This window comes from Cupressus sempervirens, chromosome 5 (genome assembly GCF_028749045.1).
Source record: "Cupressus sempervirens isolate cs-2001-9-10 chromosome 5, ASM2874904v1, whole genome shotgun sequence".
Classification (NCBI taxonomy): domain Eukaryota; kingdom Viridiplantae; phylum Streptophyta; class Pinopsida; order Cupressales; family Cupressaceae; genus Cupressus; species Cupressus sempervirens.
Genome location: NC_143122.1, coordinates 860,734,571 through 860,757,597, shown reverse-complemented (window position 1 = coordinate 860,757,597; position 23,027 = coordinate 860,734,571).

Sequence of the window (23,027 nt, the reverse complement as noted above, 5' to 3'; positions counted from 1 at the left end):
ATTCAAACAAGGTGCAATGTTAATTTATAGGAATAGGCAGAGTGTGATCTGCCTAGTGAAGAACCCAATATTTCATGTCAGGACCAAGAACATTGATGTACAATATCATTTTGTGAGAGATATGCTCAAGGATGGAAAGGTGAAGACTTTGGTGAATGTTATTGATGCATTAACTAAGCTCATGAGCACAGAGAAGTTTAGATGGTGTTTGGAGCCTATGGGCCTCTCGGCCCCTAGCAATTAATTTCATGACACTTTAGATCCCCTAACTCTTGAAAGGTGTTCAACAAGTGGAAGAATGTTGAGAATTGTGTCTCAACCTTGCAAGCTTTTTCTGGAAAATTCTAAAATTTCTTTGTGGTAGTTTTCCACATGTTTATGAGTTTGACAAAGGTGTACATGATTTGTTAAAAATGTATCGAGCCCCTAGTACAATATAGGAGGGCTATTTTTAGAGTATAAACAACTCATTATATGAATTTTATTGGGGTCTAAACTAGAGGAAAAAATTATAGACGAAAATGCTATTCTTGGAATTACAAATGACAAGTGGGTAACATGTGGCATGGTTGTTTTTCCCATGGTTTTGGCCCATTTTTTTGTAAGACCACAAGTGGTTTCCATGTTGTAAATCACTATAAAAGGAGGGCTTGGGGAGATGTAAGAATCATTTAGTTCTGTTTGTAAGACTAGGTGCTAGAAGGAGTCTCTCTGAGTCCAAGTCCAAGTTTGAATTGTGGTGATGCACTCCTATAAGAAATTGCATTGCAAGTGTACTGTAATCTTCTTGATTTGAGAATACATTGTGCGAGTTTTGGAGGGTGGGGTTTTTCTCTTGGAAGGGTTTTCCCATGGTAATCTTTGTGTTATGTGTTCATTGTTATTTTGATTATGTTATTATGTGTTTCTTGAGATCTCTACAATAGTTAGTTGAATTTGCATAATTGTCTTCTCAAGATTAGTGTAGGAAGCGATTCTACACACCTTTTCTTCCTTGTAGTGGATATGCCTATGATTAGTTTTCTCCTTCTAAGTTCACAATTTATGATAAGTTTAGGTGGCTTTGATGTCATTATCTTAAGCTAAGATTTATGTTTGAGCTCTCTAACATGTTGGAAGGCACTCCCTTTAATGTCATTATCTTAAGCTAAGATTTATGTTTTATCTCTCTAACATGTTCGAAGGCACTCCCCTTTATTAGTTAATAATTATTATTTAGTCATGACTTGGCTTGGCCTAAGTTACTTCTTGACCTTTCATGAAATTTCTAGAAGTATCTATTGGCCTTTAACTAGTAGCCCGTTTCTCCTTTCCTTCCATTTCTATGAATTTATCTTGGTTCTTCCTTTTACTATGGTAGTTGTTTCTTCATTCAGACAAAAAATTTCTATTTACCACAAGTATGAATATCAAACCATGGCATTTGTTGGATGCATTAAGCCTAAGCATTGGGGGAGGATATTTAATCTTTGATGATGTTTCTTGGTTTCTAGTTAAGAAAGTAATTGGTGAGAGGAAATTGAACTATAGAAAAATTTTGCAAACCAATGGAGATATTATTGGTATTAAATCATAGCTATAGCTTTCAAAGCCAAGATCAAGTACTAGCATATTAGATCTCCCTATCTCTCAATATTTGATGAGAAATGGATAAAAGACCTTGATAATGTGGTTCTAAGCATGAATTATCAAATGGAAATCCCCCATCTATAGGCCTACATGACTTGGCCTATAGGGAGTCTTAAGCTCACAAATGTGGCAAAAAGGCTAATTTTATATATTAAAGACCAAGAGACTTTTGATAGATTGTGGTTAGATATATGAAGCAGTTGTAATTCTTACTTAGGTGGCATAATTTCATCAAATATAAGAGAACTTGGGTATAAGGTTTCTTCAAAATCTTGGGGGTAAAGATTCCTTTAAATGTGGATTATAGAGATTAAGAGCAATAGGAAGTGCAAATTCCTTACCTACACAAAGATACTAGACTTCATAAAGAAAAGGGTAAGGTCTACAATAGGGGTGTATATCCTTGTTTCAAACTCTGAATCTAATGAGGATATTATTATTGTCAAACCTCAACATTGGTAAGGGTGTAGAATACTACTTGCTATTGTCCAATATGTTATTATAATCTTTGGATATAATAGGGTTATGCTCATAGATCTTGATCATAGCTTGGCTTTGTTCATAGGGTTCTTGTCATGTTTATGTGTTAGGTTTTCTCATTTCTCACCTTAGTTTCCTTTTACAGTGGTTGTATATTCTCTCTCTATTGTATCTTAGTCATCATTTCCATGTACAGTTAGTCTCTCTTTTTAGCTCCTTAGATTTACAATATTCTCAGTACAAGTTATAGTTTTTTATCTCATCCTTTCTCCATGTACTATGCATTATTTGCAACAGATAAAAAATGTTAGTTTTATAAAATTTGAATGTTTTTGTACTCTAATTTTGGATCACTTAAATAAAAGAGTAAATTTATAATATGAGAAATGTATTTTAGCTATAGAAAATTACAATGAGTAGTAGAAATTCAAATGGTTTTTTAAGAACATTGCCATAATATTTAATACTTAGTTTTAGCAAGTTTAAATCCAAATACACATGAAATAAGGCAAGTTGTCATTGTTAGAGATTCCTGGAATCAATCCAAAAGTATATGGTACTAAGCCAATAGAAATGAGACCTAAGAAAGAATAGATCATGAATGTTAAAAATATTGTAATAATAATATATATAGCTTCTAAAAAAAATCTAAAAATGATCAATTATCAAGAAGATCATCTAAAGTAATTCTAATAATAATGAATATAAGCAAAGTTAATAAACTTATTCTCTCAAACTTCATTAATACAAAGGATATTATAATGGATTTTTCTTAGGCATATTTCTCAATAGAAAATACTATGTTATGTGAAAAGAAAAGGATAGTACATTAGATCATTCTCAATAATGATTCAAGGCTCTAGTTTTGAAACTTTTTGTAGGTTTAGCTATCTATAGATTGATTAGGTTATATCTTTCTATTTTTCTATATTTATGTGGTAGTTTTTGGACTAGCATTACTCATGAGTTGGAAGATTTCTTGTAGTTGTAGTGATTCACAAAATTAAATAGGAATAATTATCAAAATTATTCAAATCCTAACACTTCATGTAGAGAAAGGCTCTAATAAATCATGGTCTATATCTAAAATCCAAATTGCTCTTGTGACAAACATAAAAAAGGGATCATTTAATCATGTAAACAAAAATATAAAGGAACAAATTGATGTAGTAAAAGATAGGAGAATCCCCAAAGGAGATGTCCTAGCCCCAAGAAAATAACCACATAGCAAAATACAACACAAGATACAAGATCTGATACCAAAATGAAGTCTTCATAAAACAACTAATTACATGTAATGTGTTATGCTGGAAGGCTTTCTTAGTTATAGCCAAATATAAAGAAAGTAATAGTTATGCAAGATCCCTCAAGATCCAACCCAAACCCTAGCTAGTCCAAATCCATATCGTAATAGTACTCTAGTAGAAACCTCCAGCAAGATCTAAACTTGTGCTCACATGTCACCAAGAAATTTCCTTGTTTTCTAAGCCACAATACTAGCTTTGCTACACTTCACTCCTCTTAGATACTCTGTACTAAACTTTACAATAACTCTAGACACCACAAGACCCCCACTTATACCTGACTAAGACATAAGTCTTCCTAGTAAGTTACAAATTAAATACACCTTTACATTAAATAGACATTTAAGCCACAAGTTGTCCCACAACATAAATTAAATACAAAATACCTTAGTCATCTTAAAACACCCATTAAATGCACCTAGGATAAATATCCAAGGCCCAAATAAGTCCACACACATCTCTAGAGGATACATGTTATGATCACACACATTAAATACACCAAGTCTGATAATCGAATCTACAAGAAGTCCATTCAACAAGCTAAATTGTTGAGTGTCAACAAAACCACCAAGCATTGTTGAACAATAATACATGTTGGGCTACCAACACATGTTAAGAAATATAGCATATACCAAGAAATATAGTAAATGCTGAGCAATAGAGTTTATGTCAAGCCCAATATACATCAAGCTCCTTTAAAGATTGAGCCCCTTGGCCAACACTACAACCAAGAACTTCTCAATAGCAACCAAGAAAAGATCTTCTTTGACTGAGCTCTCCAACTCCAAGGTCAAAATAACTCTAGCATATAGGATTGCTAACTAACCTAGGATTCTCCTACATCACACACCCTTGGTGTGAAAATATGTTCTTAGAGACTGGAAGAACATCATGTGGGATTCAACACATAAATCCTAAATTGTTCCTTTACATACATATCCTTCAAGCTATCAACTTGTACACTCTTCTCTTTATTCCACTTCTACCAATCCTTTCTAGCAACAGTCACATGGTTTCTCTACTCTTACACATCCTTTCTTAGTGTTGCATAGGTCTATTTTCCATGTTGATATTTAACCCTCTTAGAATCCTTTAGCTCAACTCAACTCCCAAAACTCAGGTTCCTCCTATCAAGTTCTTCATTCTACAAAGAAATCGGTGGAAAATTCTTGCCACCTTTGTCAATTGTAAATACATTCTTGACATAATCATGCATATCCCTACAATCATATTGTCAAGATCTTTCAAGAAATATGTAACAACTATTCATGTCTACAATATAACACAACACTTAATCCTCATATTGCCCAATCTAAAAATCAACAAGACATTGCTCCCTTACTTCCAAAACATGATCATCTTATAACCAACCAATTCTATAAGGACAATGATGTATCAGTCTCTTCAAACCAAGTTTTTAAACCATGTCCTCAGCAACAAGGTTATTAGTACTCCCACCATCTAAAATCACATTGCAAATTTTACCATTAGACTTACAATGAGTCCTGGACAAATTACTCCTGTGACAAGGTTCCAATGCCCCTTTACCAAATAGTACTCATTAAGCTAGTAAGTTCTATCCTTTCCTCTTAGGTTGATTGATTGATTCTTAATCCTCATTCACAACAGCATCTCTTCTATCACTAGCCTTCTAGGAATATTCATAAGATCTATGTCCTTCTTCACTATAATGAGAATAATTACCATTAAAGGAAAAATTACTCATCCTCTTCTCAACTCAATAGGTTTTGGTTCATTTTTTGCATTTGGTTTATCCTTTTCTGAGTTATCCTACATCTCCTTCCCTCAAGAACTACCTTGATTTCTTCTTTTCAACTTTATCTTCTACCTTAAGGGCATACTAATAATCATCCTCAATCAAATCAATCTTCAACATACCAACCTCATCCTAAATATTAAATTTCAAACTATTGATGTACCAAGCCACCTTCTCCTTAGAAAGTTCTCTATGCCCAATCCAAATAGTCAACTTTTAGAACTCCTCAATGTAATATTTTATAGACATACCCTTTTGTTTCATATTATGCAATCTCTTAAACAACTCAAGCTCATAATTAACAAGATTGAACTTAGCCTTCAGTTTTATCATCATCAATCTTCATCTAGTGATATTTGTTTCACCTTCTTCTTCTCTATCCTTTGCAATTATTGCCACCAAAGAGAAGCATGCCCTTTTAACTTAGTCTGTGCCAACCTCACTCTGAGTAGGTTTTGAATACTTGCTAACTCAAAGTAGTCTTATAATTTTTCAATCCAATCAATTAAGTCTTTAGGATTCAAAGTACCTGAGAAATTACAAACATCCATCTTATGCTTCATCTTTAAGTGAACTCTAGATCTATACAGTTGATCAACCCTATCTTCCATAGGTCTCTCAATTTGATTAGTTTTGTCTTCACCACTAGATCCAACAACTTCAAAGTCTTCAAGAGCTTCCTCATTACCATCTTTAGTACCCACATTCCTAGGTACTGTAGACACCCAAAAATGGACAAACTTGGGAGTTTACATTTAACACACTAATTATTCTTCTATTAATCAAGGGTTCTTAAATAATTAACTAATCATTGTTATTCCTCTATTATTGAATATTTGCATCATCTAATTGTTCCTTAATTTTAATTAAATAATTAAGTTTATTTAATTGATCATTATCATTTAATTAAATTCAATTTTCCATTATTTAAACAATAATGATTGATTATTTAAATTAACTAACTTATTCCTCTTTATTAAATTAAATTAAATTTCATCTTCATTTCACATCAATTTCAGTTTCGATCAATGTCCATTTATTTTCAACTAATTTCATCTTTCACTTTTAATTAAATTTTTAATTGAATTAAATCTTCTAAAATCTGAAAAATCAATTTTGCTGAGGAAATATAAAATTTAAAAATTGAAAAATCTTCATAAACTAAAATATTAGTTTTTCTAAAAATCCAAAATCAGAAATGATTTTAATCTTTCCATTTTCAAATTTTGGAAACTTTATCTCTCCAAAAATTGAAAATATCTGATTTTTTATCCTCTATCTTTTTTGGTTTAAAATTGGAAACTTTCCAATTATTCCTTCAGTCTCTTTCATCCTTTTTTGTTGATCATGATTTTCCCAAATTGACCTCAACCATTTATGGATTTCCAAAAAATCTATATAAACAACCCTCATATCTCTTAATTCCATCACTAACTTTCGCATTGAACATTTGTCAATTTTCTATCATCTTGCTATCATTTTAATCAATAACTTTTATTATTTCTTAGAGCTCAAAGTCTAAGTGCACACTTCATGTGATCAAAGAGAAGCAACAAAAGCTTGGAGTATTTGTCAATTTGCAAACATTCATTTGTGTGTTTTATTTATGATAATATGCTTATGATTTTGTTGTTTGTAGGGTTGAATAAATTTATTAGTTTAGCATATTGATAAATTTTTCCTACTAATCAGTTTGTTTGAGTCTTGTAGATTTCCCCTACAATAATTGGTGAACTCGACATGAATCTGACAGCCCCAACAAGACCAAATTATCAAGTTTCAAAGATTTGGCAATATCTCTCAAACCCTAAAGAATTTATTTATGAAATTTCTTTTGTAGGTTTATGCTAAAATAAAGAGACTACAAAAAAAAAATTAGAAAATTTTGGAATTTTTTTATTCTTTTAATAATTTTTAATGTTTTTCATTAGAAATAATAAGTCTAGGTGTGCATTAGAGAATATTTATGAATTTATTACATTTATAGAAATTTCTTACAATTATAGAGGGGTTCTATTCTCTATGATTTTATTTTTTTTTATCACAGATGATAGCCAAAATAAATAGATCTTTAAAAACTAATTTTTTTCGATAAATCAAGCCCCTAGGCCACAAATGAACATATTTTTCAAAAGTTCTACATGTTTGGAAAGCTAACTCATTTCCAATAAGAATTTCTTGTTTTGACTTTTATTTTTTGGGGACCACCAATATATCAAAAACTTTTATCTTTATGATTGGGTTGAAAATCATTAAAAAATCACATTAAATATGGAGTAAAATATCCATCAATGTGCTTAACTTTTCTAAAGTTCATTGGTTTTTATTTGATATTTATATCCTTTGATTTTCTAATCTTATTTTGGAGTACCATTTGTGGAAGTTGGTGTGGATGCTAAGGAGTTGGAATGATCACCCTGGTATGTGCAAAAAATAAAACAATCTTACAAATACATCTAGGCCCTCCTAGCTTCAAATTAGGTAGGCCCCAAAACATTTTCAAGTTCTTGATCTAAGCACACACTTTTCCTTCTAAGGAATGAACACACATTAAAATTAAAGCTTTATATTTCTAGTAGATAAGGATTGGAAATAACAACCATGTTTGTTGTGTTTTGAGGCTAAAAGTATTAGGGATATGCTCTCATCCTTTTGGATGATCAGATTCCTAGACCTACTCTTAGTTTCATTTCATTTCTTTTAATAGGTGGCATAAAATCTTAAGGGAAATACCTCTTGAAACATTCCATAACGAGGTCAGTGAGAGAGAAATCCAAGACTGGAACTATTGGATACAATTTGTGAATTATGTATTGTCCTTAGTGTTACAAAAAATGTCATAGCATTATCAGTTAGTGTATGCCTAGCTCACTTTGGCAGTGAAGATAGTTTTGGTGTCTACTGAGCATTCCTGTGTTTGCCTAGTTCAAAAGATAGTGTCTACCAAGTTAACTTGGGCATTGAAGGAAAGTCTGTAGAAGATGAGTGATAACCGAGATCATTTACTTAATGAAGGAAATATTGGATGGAACCAGTGCTAATCAAGCTCACTTTGTTACCAAAGGAATTTTTCAGTTTGTAGTGTTAACTAAACTTCTATTGGTTAGCACAAGGAAATTATTTATAAGTTAGTGCCTACTGAGCTGGGTCAACTAATAAAGGATTTTCATGTTTTGGAATATTAAGATTAACCAATTTATCTATTGATTCTAGCTAATTGAGATCATGAATGTTAAGCATTCTAAGTTGTATTATAGCCAACTTGACAATGTGAATGATGTAAGTAGAAGGTCAAGCTATGGGATAGAATATGTGATGCGTTATGTGAATCCATTAAAGATTTGATAAGTGCTCAAAGGAAGTGAATCTAGAGATAAGAAGGATATATTTGAGGAGCTAAAAGGATACATTCATTCAGGAAGGATCATATACAAGCCAGAATAGAGATTTTTAATATAATTTAGTTGCATCAAAATCAGGCCATTTTATTGTTACTCTCTAACCATTGTAGCAATGATCTAAATCTCTTAATAGAGTTGGCTTAACAGCTATTTATAAATCCTCTAACAAGGCCACTCCTAACAGGGTGATTAAATCTTCTAATAGGGTCACACCTAACAATTTGTTTTGTAACCTTTAACAAGGGTGGCTTCTAATAGGGTTCACTTCAAAAGAGTGAAAATTAGTAACTAGTTGCAATTGGTGATTTTTACCAAATTGGGTTTCCACGTTAAATCTTGGTGTCAAATATGTTCATGCTATTTATTTTATTCTTGCAATTAAATTAAAGTAATAATAACCACAGATAACATCTTAAGATCTACATTCTGATTATATTTAGTATTTATGGGTTACAACATTTTATGTGTGTTTGTTGAGCATCTACAATATTCAATTTTTAGAGTTTATTTTGTACTAACATATATGGGATCTAGGATTTCTTTTTGTAGTAACTAATTCACCCCTCCCCTCTTAGTTACTCTTATATTTTCAACAATTGGTATTAAAGCATTGAGTTCTTGTAGAGAAGGTTTCAAGGACCTAAGCTAAAGATCAAGATGTCTTACAAAAGAGAGATTCCCAAGTTGAATAGAGATAATTTTATAGCATGACAAGGACTTATGAGGTTACATCTAGCTACTATTAGTGGTTCAAGTTGTAAATATCTTGATACTAAATACAAAACTCCCACTGGAACATTATCAGTTGAAGATATTGGTGAAAATAAAAATGATAACATCATGATGATTGATATTACATTTTCTCTCAGTTATGTTGAATTTGATGAGGTAAAAGACTATAAAATTGCTCATGAAATGTGGACCAAACTAAAGGATATTTATGGAGGAGATGAAAATTTAAGAAGAGCCAAAGAAAAAAGTCTCAGAGGAAAATTTGATCAAATGAGAATGAAAGAAGATGAAAATATTGCAAAATATGTGAAAGAATCAAGACCAGTGTAAGTGCAATCAAAGCATCTAGAGGAGACATTGATGAAACAACTGTTGTAAGGAAGGTACTCAGAAATCTTCTTCCTATTTATCCAATTAGAGTATCTATATTTAAGAAATGAGATGTGATCCAAATAAAAAAATAACCTTGGATGCTCTAGTTGGAAGACTAAGAGCTTTTGAATTAGAGAGCTATGATAACTATGTTCCTATTTCCAAAAATATTGAGTCTGCATTTGAATCCAAACTCCCACTTAAGGAAAACAGCAAGAAATCAAAGGCCAATCAATCAGGAAGTGAAGAAGAAACTAAATAAATTTTTGACAATGATCTTGAAATTGTTGAAGCCCTACTTGGAAAGAAATATTCCAAGGGTAGAGGAAAGTACAAAGGTAAAATTCCTCGAATCTTCTTTTCTTGTAAATAAGTTAGTCATATTACAACTAGGTGTCCAAAAAGGGAAAGAAAGGATGAGAAGAAAATCCACAAGCACAAAGGCAAGAAGTAAATCAAAAATCACATGGACTACAATGACAAAGGTAATAAATATTGTTTGATGGCTAAAGATTCTGATAACAATGAAGATGAAATGGTATATATTGTTGTAAAAGATGAATCTAATGATGAGATAAGATGGCACTTATCTCTCATGTTAGCAAATATGATACATGGATTATTGATAGTGGATTTTCACACCATATGATTAGAGATAAAACAAAATTTGAACATTTTGAATATTATGATGGTGGTTGCGTAAGATTTGGAAACAATGAACCTTGTTGCATATAAGAAAAATGACGTATCTCATTAACCAATGAACTTATATGTGATAATACCTAGTTGGTTGAATGTATAAATAATAATTTACTAAGTGTGTCATAGTTGAACAACATTAGATCCAAAGGAGAATTCATGAATGGCAAGGAAAAACTACTAGATGATAAAGGAAATCTGGTTGGATGTAGCAAGAAAACAAAAGGTAATCTATTTAATCTTGATCTCAATGAATGTTCATTTTTTTTGCTCAAGTAGAAGAAAGTTGGTTATGACACAAAAGACTATGTCATGTAAACTTTGATGATCTAGTTAAGATAAGAAAACACAGAAGAGTAAGAGGTATTCCTAGTTTGAAGAAACTTGATATGGGTTTATGTAAGAATTGCCAAATTGGTAAGATGGGAAAGACTAATTTCAAAAGAAAAAACTATCAGTTAAAAGAAGTCCTAGAAATTGTACATACTAACTTATGTGGACCTTTTGGAATAGACAGTTACAATGGAGAAAATATTTTCATTCTTTTTGTTGATGATTATCCTAGAATGATGACTCTAATGTATCTAAAAGAAAAATATGAAGATTTTCAAGAATTCAAGTAGTGTCTAGCAAGAGTAGAAAAAGAAAGTGGAAAGAGATTGAAATGTTTAAAATTAGGCAGAGGTGATGAATTCATCTCCAATGAATTTAATAATTTCTGCATTGAAAGAGGAATTAAAAGACAAATATCAACCCCTGGCATGCCTCAACATAATGGTATAGCTAAAAGAAGAAACATATCCATCATGGATTGTGCAAGAACATTGATCATAGAAAAGAATGTTGCGATCAAATACTAGAAGGAAGCTATCAGCACCAAAATTCATACTTTGAACAAAGTTCAGTTGAAGAAAGACTCAAACCAAACTCCCTATGAACTATGGTATGGCTACAAACATAATGTGAGTTAATTAAAAGTATTTGGTAGCAAATTTTATATCTTAAAAGAGTCTAGAAAAGAAAAATTTGATGTAAAAGGTGATGAAGGCATATTTCTAGGATACTCCTATAGAAGTAAAGCATACAAATGTTTGAATTTTTCTACTCATAGAATCATAGAAAGTGCACATGTGAGAATTGATGAGTTTGCAAAAAAGAGTGAAGAAGAAAGCAATAAAGAGCTAGAAGATTACAGAAGATTTTCTTACTATGAACCTAATACCATGCCAAATATATCTAAAAGAAAGGAGACTTTACCTCCCGAGTCCCAAAAATCTCCAACAGTTACTAAGTTGTAGATAGTGCAACCTGTGTCATGGTTTGAAGGACCCAAATCACAGGTTGAAGGATCCAAGTTGTGGTCAAAAGCTACTAAGCTATTTCAAACTAAGTTTGAAGGACCTGAGTCATAGACAGTGGGACCCAAGCTTGATACTAAATTTCATGATGAAAATAGTGTAACTCATACCAAAACTAAAGAACCTGTGCTAGCAAGATATGTTAGAAGGCATCATGCACCTGATTAGATCATTGGAGACAAATCTAATGGAACAATGAAAAGGAGAAAATTGAAAGGTACATGTTTACTTGCTAAGTTTGAACCAAGAAATATTAAAGATTCATTAGATAATGAAAGTTGGGTTGAAGCAATGAATGAAAAAATAGAACAAATAGAAAAGAACAAAACTTGGTCTCTTGTTCCTAGGCTTGAGGATAAAAATATAATTGGCACAAAGTAGTATTCAGAAAAAAGCTGAATGAAGATGGAAAAGTATCTAGAAATAAAGAAAGATTGGTATATAAAGGTTATTCTCAAGAAGAAGGTATTCATTATGTTGAAACTTTTGCCCCTGTTTCAAGATTAGAAGGTGTTAGAACTTTACTTGCATATGTAGCTCATAGAGGATTTAAAGTGTATCAAATGGATGTTAAATCTGCATTCTTGAATGGAATTCTTGTTGTGGAAGTCTACATTGAACAACCAAAAGGCTTTATCGATCCTACCAAAAAGGACATTGTTTGCAAATTACAAAAAGCATTATATGGTCTCAAGCAAGCTCCTAGTGCTTGGTATGAAAGTCTACATAACTATTTGGTAGAGATTAGCTTTCAAAGAACAAATGATAATAGTAGCCTGTATATCAAAGAAGGACTAGAAAAAAAGATTGTATTGGTAGGAATATTTGTTGATGACAATTTATTCACAAGAAATGATGACTTGTGCAAGGGATTTTTAGAAGAAATGAGCAAGGAATTTGAGATGTCTATGTTTCAAGAGATAAAATTCTTTGTTGGATTACAAATTCAATAGAAGAAAGATGGTATCTACATCACTCAATCCAAATACATCAAGGAGATACTAAAGAAATTTGGAATGGAAGATTCAAGACTAGTTGGAACCCCTATGTCTACTGGACATAAGCTTTCCAAGAATGATGATTCCAAAGAAGTAGATCAAATAACATATAGATTAATGATTGGAAATTGTAGTATGTAGTACATACAAGGCCTGACATTGCATTAGTGGTTGCTATGGTGGCAAGATTCTTAGAAAATCCCAAAGAAAATCACATGATGGTAATCAAGAGAATCATGAGATATCTAAAAGGTACTAAAGAGTATGGCTTATGGTACAAACTCAGAGGTCATTTGGAGTTGAAGGTGTTTACTGATGCTGATTAGGAAGGAAGTCTTGATGACAAAAAAAACACTAGTGGTAGAGCATTCTTTCTTGGTAAAAGACTAGCATCTTCAACAAGTAAGAAAAAAAATTGCATCTCTCAATCCACAGTAGAGACAGAATATGTGGCAACAATAGTTAATTGTTCTAACATTGTTTGGTTCAAACAACTGTTGGAAGGAATGAAGATAGAGATCAAGGATCTAGTAGTCATTTATTGTGATACCACTAGTGCAATCACTATATCAAAGAACCCAGTGATGCCTACCAAAACAAAGCACATTGCAATAAAATATCACTTCTTAAGAGAATTGGTGCAAGATAAAGAAGTCAGATTGGAGTATGTAAATACAAAAGAACATATTGTAGACATATTCACCAATTCATTACCTAAGGATGCATTTTTTTATCTAAGAGGTAAGCTAGGGGCCATTCCCCTATCCAAAGCTCACTAAATGAAGTTTACTGATGCATCAACTAGAGCAAGTTTAAGATCAATTAGTTGATGCAGTATTGACAAAGCCATATTGAAAATGAATCAATACTTAAGGTACATTGATATTATTATATTTTTTGTCTTTGGTATGTGTTGTCAAAGAGGGAGAAGTTTACTGTCATATCTCATAGAAATTTTTTTTGTTATTACAAAGAGGGAGAAGTTTTATGGAGAAATATCAAAGAGGGAGAATGAACTTGGTAGAAGTTGTTGTAGATAGAAGTTTTCTGACAGAGGGAGAAATTGAAGAGTTCACACTAACAAAGGGAGTTCTCAAAATGAAACTAAGGATATGTTCCTTACCTTATTCTTGTTCCAAAATTTTATTGTGTTATAAAATGTTGTGTTGCCATCAATGCCAAAGAGGGAGATTTTTGGATACAATTGGTTGATTGTGTATTATCTTTGATGTTACACAAAATTTCATATCATTATCAATCAGTGTATGCCTAGCTCACTTAGGTAGTGAAGACAATTTTTTGTGGCTACTAAGCATTCCTATGTTTTCCTAGTTTAGAAGATAGTGTCTACTGAGTTCACTTGGGCATCAAAGGAAAGTCTATAGAAGATTAGTGATAACTAAGCTCACTTGGTTAATGAAGGAAATATTGGATGGAACTAGTGCTAACCAAGCTCACTCAATTACCAAAAGAATTTGCTAGTTTGTAGTGTTAGCCAAACTTCTATTGGTTAACATAGGGAAATGGTTTCTGAGTTAGTGTCTACCAAGTTGGGTCAGCTAATGAAGGATTTTTATATTTTGGCATGTTAAGCTTAATTGATTTATCTATTGATTGTAGCTAACTGAGATGATGAATATTAATTATTCTAAGTTGTATTCTAACTGACTTGATAATGTGAATGATGTAAGTAGAAGGTCAAGTTGTGGGATAGAGTATGTGATGTGATATGTGAATCCATCAAAGATCTGATGAGTGCTTAGAGGAAATGAATCTGGAGATAAGAAGGATGTATTTGAGGAGTTGAAAGGATACATTTGATTAGGAAGGATCATATACAAGCCATAATAGAGATCCATAATATACAATTCAGTTTCATCAAAATTAGGTCACTTCATTGTTACACTCTAACCATTGTAACAATGATCTAAATCTTTTAATAAAGTTGGCTTAACAACTATTTGTAAACACTCTAACAAGGTGGCAATTATGTTGAATTGTCTAAAGACCTCTAACAAGGCCACCCCTAACAAGGTGATTAAATCTTCTAATAGGGTCACACCTAAAAGTTTTTTTTTTAACCTTTAACAAGGTTGGCTCCTAAGAAGGCTCACTTCAAAAGAGTTAAAATCAGTAATTAGTTGCAATTGGTGGTTTTCCCAAATTGGTTTTCCACATTAAATCTTGGTGTCAAATGTATTCATGCTATTTCTTTTATTCTTGCAATTAAGTTAGAGTAATAATAACCATAGATAATATGTTAAGATCTACATATTGAGTATATTCAGTATTTACCAAGTTACAACATTTAATGTGTGTTTTCCAAGCATCTACATTATTCAATTTTTAGAGTTTATTTTGTACTAACATATAAGGGATCTGGAATTTATTTTTGTATTAAATGATTCATCCCTCCCCTCTTAGTTACTCCTCTTATATTTCCTATATGGAACAACTACTTCAACCACACTATGCTAACAAAGAGCATGCAATACCCTTCCTCTAGTAGTCCTCGCAGATTACACAAAATCTCCCTATCATTGGTGGGAAGCTCTTGAAAGAGAGATCAAAATAGGCTCTTTAGATAGAAATTCTAACTAGAACCTTGTTAATTAGAAAACCACCTTTTTCGCCATGTCCAAACCAAATTGAACTTAGGTAGATTTTTTAGAATCTATTCTTGTAAAAGTTTTGTCAAAAAAATCTAGAACAAACATTCAATGTTTATCTCTTAGAGCTATTGATTGGAGTGAGTATTGTGTTTATTTATTTTGTTGTTAAATTCAAATTTTCATGTTGTAAGTGTCATCAAAAAACCTTCAAATCATACTTCAAGGTTTTCCATTAGGGATCCTAGGTCCTTAGAACCAAGAGATCAAAATCTAAACATCAATAAGTCTAAATCATAGAGACATAACTTTCTCTATCAAAATTCAATTCAAAAGAAGCTTTAAAATTGGAATCGCTATAAAAAAAAAATTAATCCCACTCCAAACACTTCAAATCAATATCAAGATGTCTCTTTCATACCCTTTTGGTCAAAGACAACTCATCAAGTCTCAAATAAGGAACAACCTAGATAATATTTACTTCAATTCATTTTCCATCTATGACGAGGAACAAGATATTAACTATTATGATGATATAGACGCTTTTGTCTATGCAACAAGATCCCCTGAGATGACACAACAACAATGGAAAACTAGCATCATCATACAACAATGCAAGAATTGTGAGCTGAGATAGATGATTTTAAAAGTTAGAGGAAACAAAAGTCTTACACCATGAAGGACATATATTTGTATCTTGGTAATCAATCAATCAATCAACATGCCTCTAATCAAATCATATGTCAATTAACATCTATGTAATTCATCAAGTATGCTATCAAGGATTTAAAATTTTTTTTAAAAAAATGTCATCCTTTGGACATCAATCAAGCATGGTCAAGGAAAAAAAAATTGTACCACATGTTCAAGCATTAAATACTTTACAGAATTCAAATATCAGGGTGTAAATCAATAAGAATGCCCAACCAACAAAAATTCAAATATATTCCTTTCACTCATTTGCATTAATAAATGATTGATAATCATCACCTTCTTATTCAACAAAATTAAAATCATCTACCCATGTCTAGCAATGGCACATATACCTGTCATAACGAAGTTTTCCTTTAAGAAGCTTCCATAATTCCCACAATTCCTCCATCTCTAGAAATTTCACATTTGAAATCTATTCAATTTCTAGGAAATAATATTATATCTAGTAATGAGACTTCCCAAGGGCTATCCATAGTGGATTTCCAAATTAATCCCTTTCATGATGCAATTACCTATTACAACTCAAATTTCCTAGATGCAATGCCATCATATGCTCTATCCCTAAACAAAACCATTTCTAAGAGTTGCATTTGAAGTCCCTCTGGACCTCATGTCAAAATATTGAACCCTTCCAAAAATCCACCTTTCATACCCCATTTTAATAGGATAATCAAAAGCATGAAGAAAAAAGTCTTGAAATAAATTAGGATCAAGATCCCAATAATCACCATAGCTATCCAATTTTGACCAAGAACCCATCTTTTTGGAGTCCCATGTTATCCATGTCCGTCCTATCAATGATTATCCCCATCTATTCAAAGATCAAAGTTTCATTCTCAATCTTATGTACCTTCCACTTCCTATTCCTAAGAAAGATCATGAAATCCTATCCATTCTTCCAAATGATTCCATTCATAGTCAAGAGAAAACTACCCTTAAAATGGATTCCAATAATCACTTTCCAAATCAAGATCAAAGTATCCCTTCATCTTCATTTTTATCACAAGATCTCATAATCCTTCCATATCCTCCTCATGATCTTACCATTCTATCATCTCAATCTCCTAATCCTCCATACCTTCCACCAGACTATATCCAACCAAATGATCATATCACTCCTCCTACTTCATTTCAAAATCCCATTATTCATCTTGGCTCCCTTCATGATCCAAGACAAATTGTGCAAGTTGTTCATGAAGAACATACATCTCAAATAGGTTTATTCACTTCCATCCAAACTACTCTACTTCAAATTCATATTGTTTCTTCAATATCAAATCCACCCCAATCTTCTAGCAAGTATCCTACTAATCAAAATAATTATAAGACAAAGGGTTAAAATTCCATAGAAAAAGTATATCAAGACCCTTCCATATCAAAGAACATTCAAATGATTAATGACCTCAGCTAAAAAGCTCATTTGAAATATATTGGTGTCCCTTCCAAATATAAATTCAAATGTATACCTTCCCCTTCACCTATTCCATCCATCTTAGGCCCATATATTCCTCCATCCACTAGCTCACAATCCACTTATCCTTTCTTAAATCAAAGTGTGAAAAGTGACACATCTTTGAGAACCTTTCATCCATCCCAAAGGCCTCCATATCATTCATATCCATACATTAATCCCAAAACCTAGGAAAGAAACTTGAATTCCAAACATAAAAATAACAATTCCAAAAACCCACGTCCATCAAAGAATCAACATGTACAATCTAATGAATGTGTTTACCAAAAGAAAGGAGAATCCAAAAGGTTAAACATACCCATTTAACAGAAAGAAATATCAAAGACAATTTGGGTTCCTAAATCCCTCATTGAAGAAATAACTTCTAAAGGACCAAAAATAAATTCAAGAGCTATGTGGATCCCCAAGTCTCTTGTAAAAGACTTGCATACTAAAGAAAAATCAAAATTGGTATTCAAGCTTCCCAAGGCTTCCTAAAATCCATCATCCAGACAACTTCCATCCACTTTAAAATCAATTTTGGTTCCTTTTCTCCTCAAATCAAAATCCATACTCATTTCACCATCAAATCCAAAATTCATGGTCATTCCTCCATCAAATCCAAAACATCATTTTCCTCCATCACTCCATCACCCTTCAAGGTGTGTCCCAATGTTGACCTTGTCAATCTTTTCATATAATCCTATATAAGTTGACCAATACCCCATCTATTATCAACCTCCTATGCTCCAACCCTCCATCCATCCTATCCAATTCTTTGCATAACCTTTATCCAATTTCATCCAACCATCCATTTCATTTCCATCACTCATTACCATACCAATGACTTTGAGCATACTATGAAAAGCTATGGTCTATTATTCTATATCTTCCAAGAGAACTATCCAAGGAAATTATGCATGATTCCTTCCCTTATGACCTATCATGTGCTCATCATTTTCCATGGGAGAAAATTTCATCCTTTATTTTCTATCATATGGCATCCCTTTCATTTCCTCTATTATGCTCTCTACCTCACATTCCTAATCTTATCCACATTCATATCCCATTTTTCTCCAACTTTGATCATAAAAAGGCTAACTATCCCTAGAAGCATTACATTTCCTCTCTAATTCATGTTTTCCACATCCCTTTGGTCCATATTGCTTATCTTATCACAACATTCATTCCATATCCCTTATCATGTCCATTATTGATCTTTCTTCACCTATCATTATCCTATCCAAATCCCTCTCTTTATCTTGATAGAAAAATGACATAAATATGAAAATATATTTTCAACATTTTCTTGACATGTCCACTCTTATAAGCCATATGTCACTCAATGCAACATACCATTGACCTATCTTTCCATGTCCAATCCCTAATCTTGTCAAAAAAATACTATCATTTTTATGGATAGTCCTTACCATCCATCAATCCCTTGCTTTTCTAGACATTGGTGAAGTATAAAATATCTTGAAAAAATCTTCAAAAATATTCAAAAAAAGTCCTAAAAGATCTTTAAAAATATTAGGAAAATGAGATGAACAAGTTCTTCAAAAATATCATATACAATCCTAAAAAAATTCCAAAAAAGAAAAAATACATCAAAATCCTTGCAATGAAACATCTTTTTTGACAAGGAGAAACATGCAATGATAAAGCATCCAAATCAAACAATGGGCTTCAAAAGTCAACAATGGACTCATGAGACACATCACTCAATCAAATCAACGTTAAATCAATCCAATTAATGATCATTAAGGTTGTTGAAAAATTATTTATATAAGTCCATTTTATGTAAATAGGATTTTGAACAAACCCAATCTACATATCACTAACATTAGATATTCAACATAGAGGCATTTTATGAGGTTAAACACAACCAACCTTAATATTCTCTCATTCCCATAGTCTGATTTCTATTCTAGATTCTATTATTCATAACATTTGTTTCTAAAACTTTTTTTCCAAACCATTTGGAAAAATTATTTATAATTAGTCCTTCTAAATCATATCCAAATATGATCCCAATACAACAACCCAAATACAAGTTATGATCTTTGTATTGAGGCCCAATTTTACTATAAAAACCTAGAAGTAAAACCAGAAACCCTTCCTAGGGCATTCGATATCTTTCCCAAAACTAATCCAAATGAAACAAAACCAATTTAAAATTGACCATTTGTGAGTTTATTTTCCAAATATTTAATCCATTAATTTTCTAATGCATAAATTTCTCTACAAGAACAAATTTTTTACTGTAGCTTTAATGAATATCTTTAAAAGACAGTTTTCACCAAGGTTATCATAACTTTCACACATTTAGATCAAAAAAAATCAAACCAATGGGAAAATTAATATAGTTCACATATATTTCTATTTAGTATAATTATATGTTTTAATTCATCCAAATGTGTCTATATCAAATGTTTCAATCTGACTGTAGTCGGATATCCTTAGATCTGCAAATAAGAACTTTGAACAAAATGCTCATTACTTATTCATTTCTCCATGAAATAAACACAAAACAAATCCAAAAAAAAATTGATCTCTAAACTATCAAAATATATAGATTCTACATGGTTTCTAGGTTGTGCATGGTCATACAAAACCTAGAACCAACACAAAAATGGAAAAACTAATCAAAATAATAACTTAGAATGACTTGGTCAAATTGGTTTCAAATGTATGTCTTTCCTTCCATTATTTCTTTGATTCTACCATAAATAAGTTTTTATAGTGTGTTTGGTTGGTTATAACTTCCAAACCACCTTTGAAAGCATCTCCATACATTCTTTTAACCATTATATTTTTTTTTGACAACATTTTATGTATTTTTGCATTACGATTTTTGCATAAACCCAACCTAAACCAAAATTATAGCTCAAACAAATTTACATAGATAAAAATAGGTCTATTCACATATAAAATGACCATTTTGACATTTATTGAAAACATTGAGGCCTACTTTCATAATTTTAATAACTCATTACAAATGGCATCTCTAGCCCTTACATTTGATTCAAAGGACTCAAATACATTAAAATTGACTCAAAAAAATTTTAAAATCTGATACAAGGACTCTTAAACTCCTTTTTTTCTTGTAGTTTAGGTTCTCTTTCATCATACTATAGAGTTTGAAAAATGTCCATGTCCCATGGAAATGCTTGTGCTAGTAATTTACAAATAAACATTATCTCATGCTTCTGTTGTGCACTCTATCTTGCAACTAACTTTCACAAATAGATTTTAAATGGCTGAAAAATAAAGTTTATAGAAATCCACCAATCCTCTTTTTTTTATTCAACTACCCACATACTACCATCTTACCCATCCAAGACCCTAGAAGATGCACTACCACTCTCTCTTAGTGGTTTCTCTCTTTGCACCGTCTACCTAGCTTCATCTTAATGGAGATAATATTAAGACTCCTTCTTAAGTCTTCCACACACACACACACACCTTCATAAAATCTCTTACTACAACTTTGATGGATAGGAACCTTGCAACCAAAACAAATCCACAAACATCTTCATCAACCCAGATCTTTTACTGGGCTTCGATGCCATTTTGGTGTAAATCAAACTAAGGCAGACTCACCGAATGCATCTTACTGTCATTCATTCACAAGAAATTATTTTATGATTCCTATTTGGCTCATTAGATTCATTCAGCGATCATTCACAATTAGAGTAGTTGAATATACCTAAAACACTATTGAAACACTTCCTATCTCATCATCCTTATTGGGTTCTCATTTACACACAATGCATTCAAAAACATCAAGCTCAAATTCTGATTTCCACAACCAATAATACATAAGAACATAATCCCAGATGCAAAAATTACAAAGTTTTTTATTATATTTATCTGTGGTTATATATTGTCAATTGGTTTGTTTTTTTTTGAAGCTAATATCTAATTCCTCCCCTTGCCATCAAACTCCCTCCATCTACAAGGACTAAGCTCTCTCTCTCTCTCTCTCTCTCTCTCTCCTATTGCTATTGAGTTTTATACCAATCTCCCCCTTTCCATTCTTGGCCTTTCCCCAAAAGACCATTTTCCCTTACTCATACCCATACCATGTATATTAGGTTCCTCTAAATTAGTATTTCCATAGAGATGTCATTTCATAACCATTCCTTATGTCAGTTCTACACTATCCTCGATGTTCTCTTCTTTCCTTGATCTAGTAGTCCTTTAATCAAGTATGAAGGTTGTTTCCCATAACTAATTCAGCATATGTCCATAGAAATTTCATGCATATCACACACAAATTCTCCTTTGAAACTACTTCCCCACTAATTAAACCCAAGCAAACCCATTATTATCAAGGTCCCTTCTATTTATAGCTATTTCAATGCCTTTCAACTTTTGCGTCCTCCTTTATTATTGGGTTTTTTTTATCTCTTTAAAAGAGATTCCATAACTATAAAAAACTGACCCCAAAACTGACTAACCACTAACTCAAAATTTGACTCCTAACTATTTACTTTATTGGACCAATTCAATTTGAGTTTGGCATTGTTCACATAATGATAATTAAACCCATAACCCTCATCATGACCTTAATGGTTTGATTACAATGTTATTTTAATGTAGATAGGTATTCTCTAGAATTCTAATGTTGGCCTCCCAATTCTCCTGCATCACCATAATTGATTTATCCTTCATGATTATGTCCCTATGCTCTTCAAGGATACCATTGAGTGGTGAGAGAGGCTATGATGGTTCATCATCTTATTTTATTTTTTTATTTTTTATGGAGTATTTTAAGAAAATTTTGGGTGAAGGATGATATAGGGTGAATTTGATAAGAACTATCACGTATCTGGCACTCACACACACATGATTTGAGGCAATCAAGAATGATATTGAAGAATTCCTTGTTTAGTTTATAATTGTTAATCATAGATAGTATTAATATCTAGATGGCTAATATTTAGGTGCACTCATATCTCTTTCTTTTCAATAAAGCATGATGATGAAAACTTGTGAAAAATATCTAGCAATAACTAAATACATTATCTCACTTGATAAGCTTGAGATCAATTCTCCTAAATAATTCTTCTAGCTCATTCATATTCCTCACTAAAATTTATTCTATTAATAAAAATAATCAATCCATCAATTTGTCAACAAAATTCAAAGCTTTCTACCAATTAGTCAATCAATTATCATATGTCTTGTATAGGACATATTTTTCCTAAAACTAGACGTTGTCATTGTTGGTATATCTAACTATTGTAGTCTATTAGTGTCAAACACTTAGTCACTTACAAGCAAGAGTCAGATGGTCATTACTACGACCAAGATACTATATACAGGTTGAGTTATGTACATAACAAAGTATGTACCAAGCTCTATAGAAGTCAGGTTAGTGTATGGTCATGGAGTATTTTTTATATGAGGCAATATTGACAATGACTAAGCAAGTCTAAAGCATACAAGTGTTGAGTTACATATTATTTTTGGAGCACTATATAGACTAAATAGTG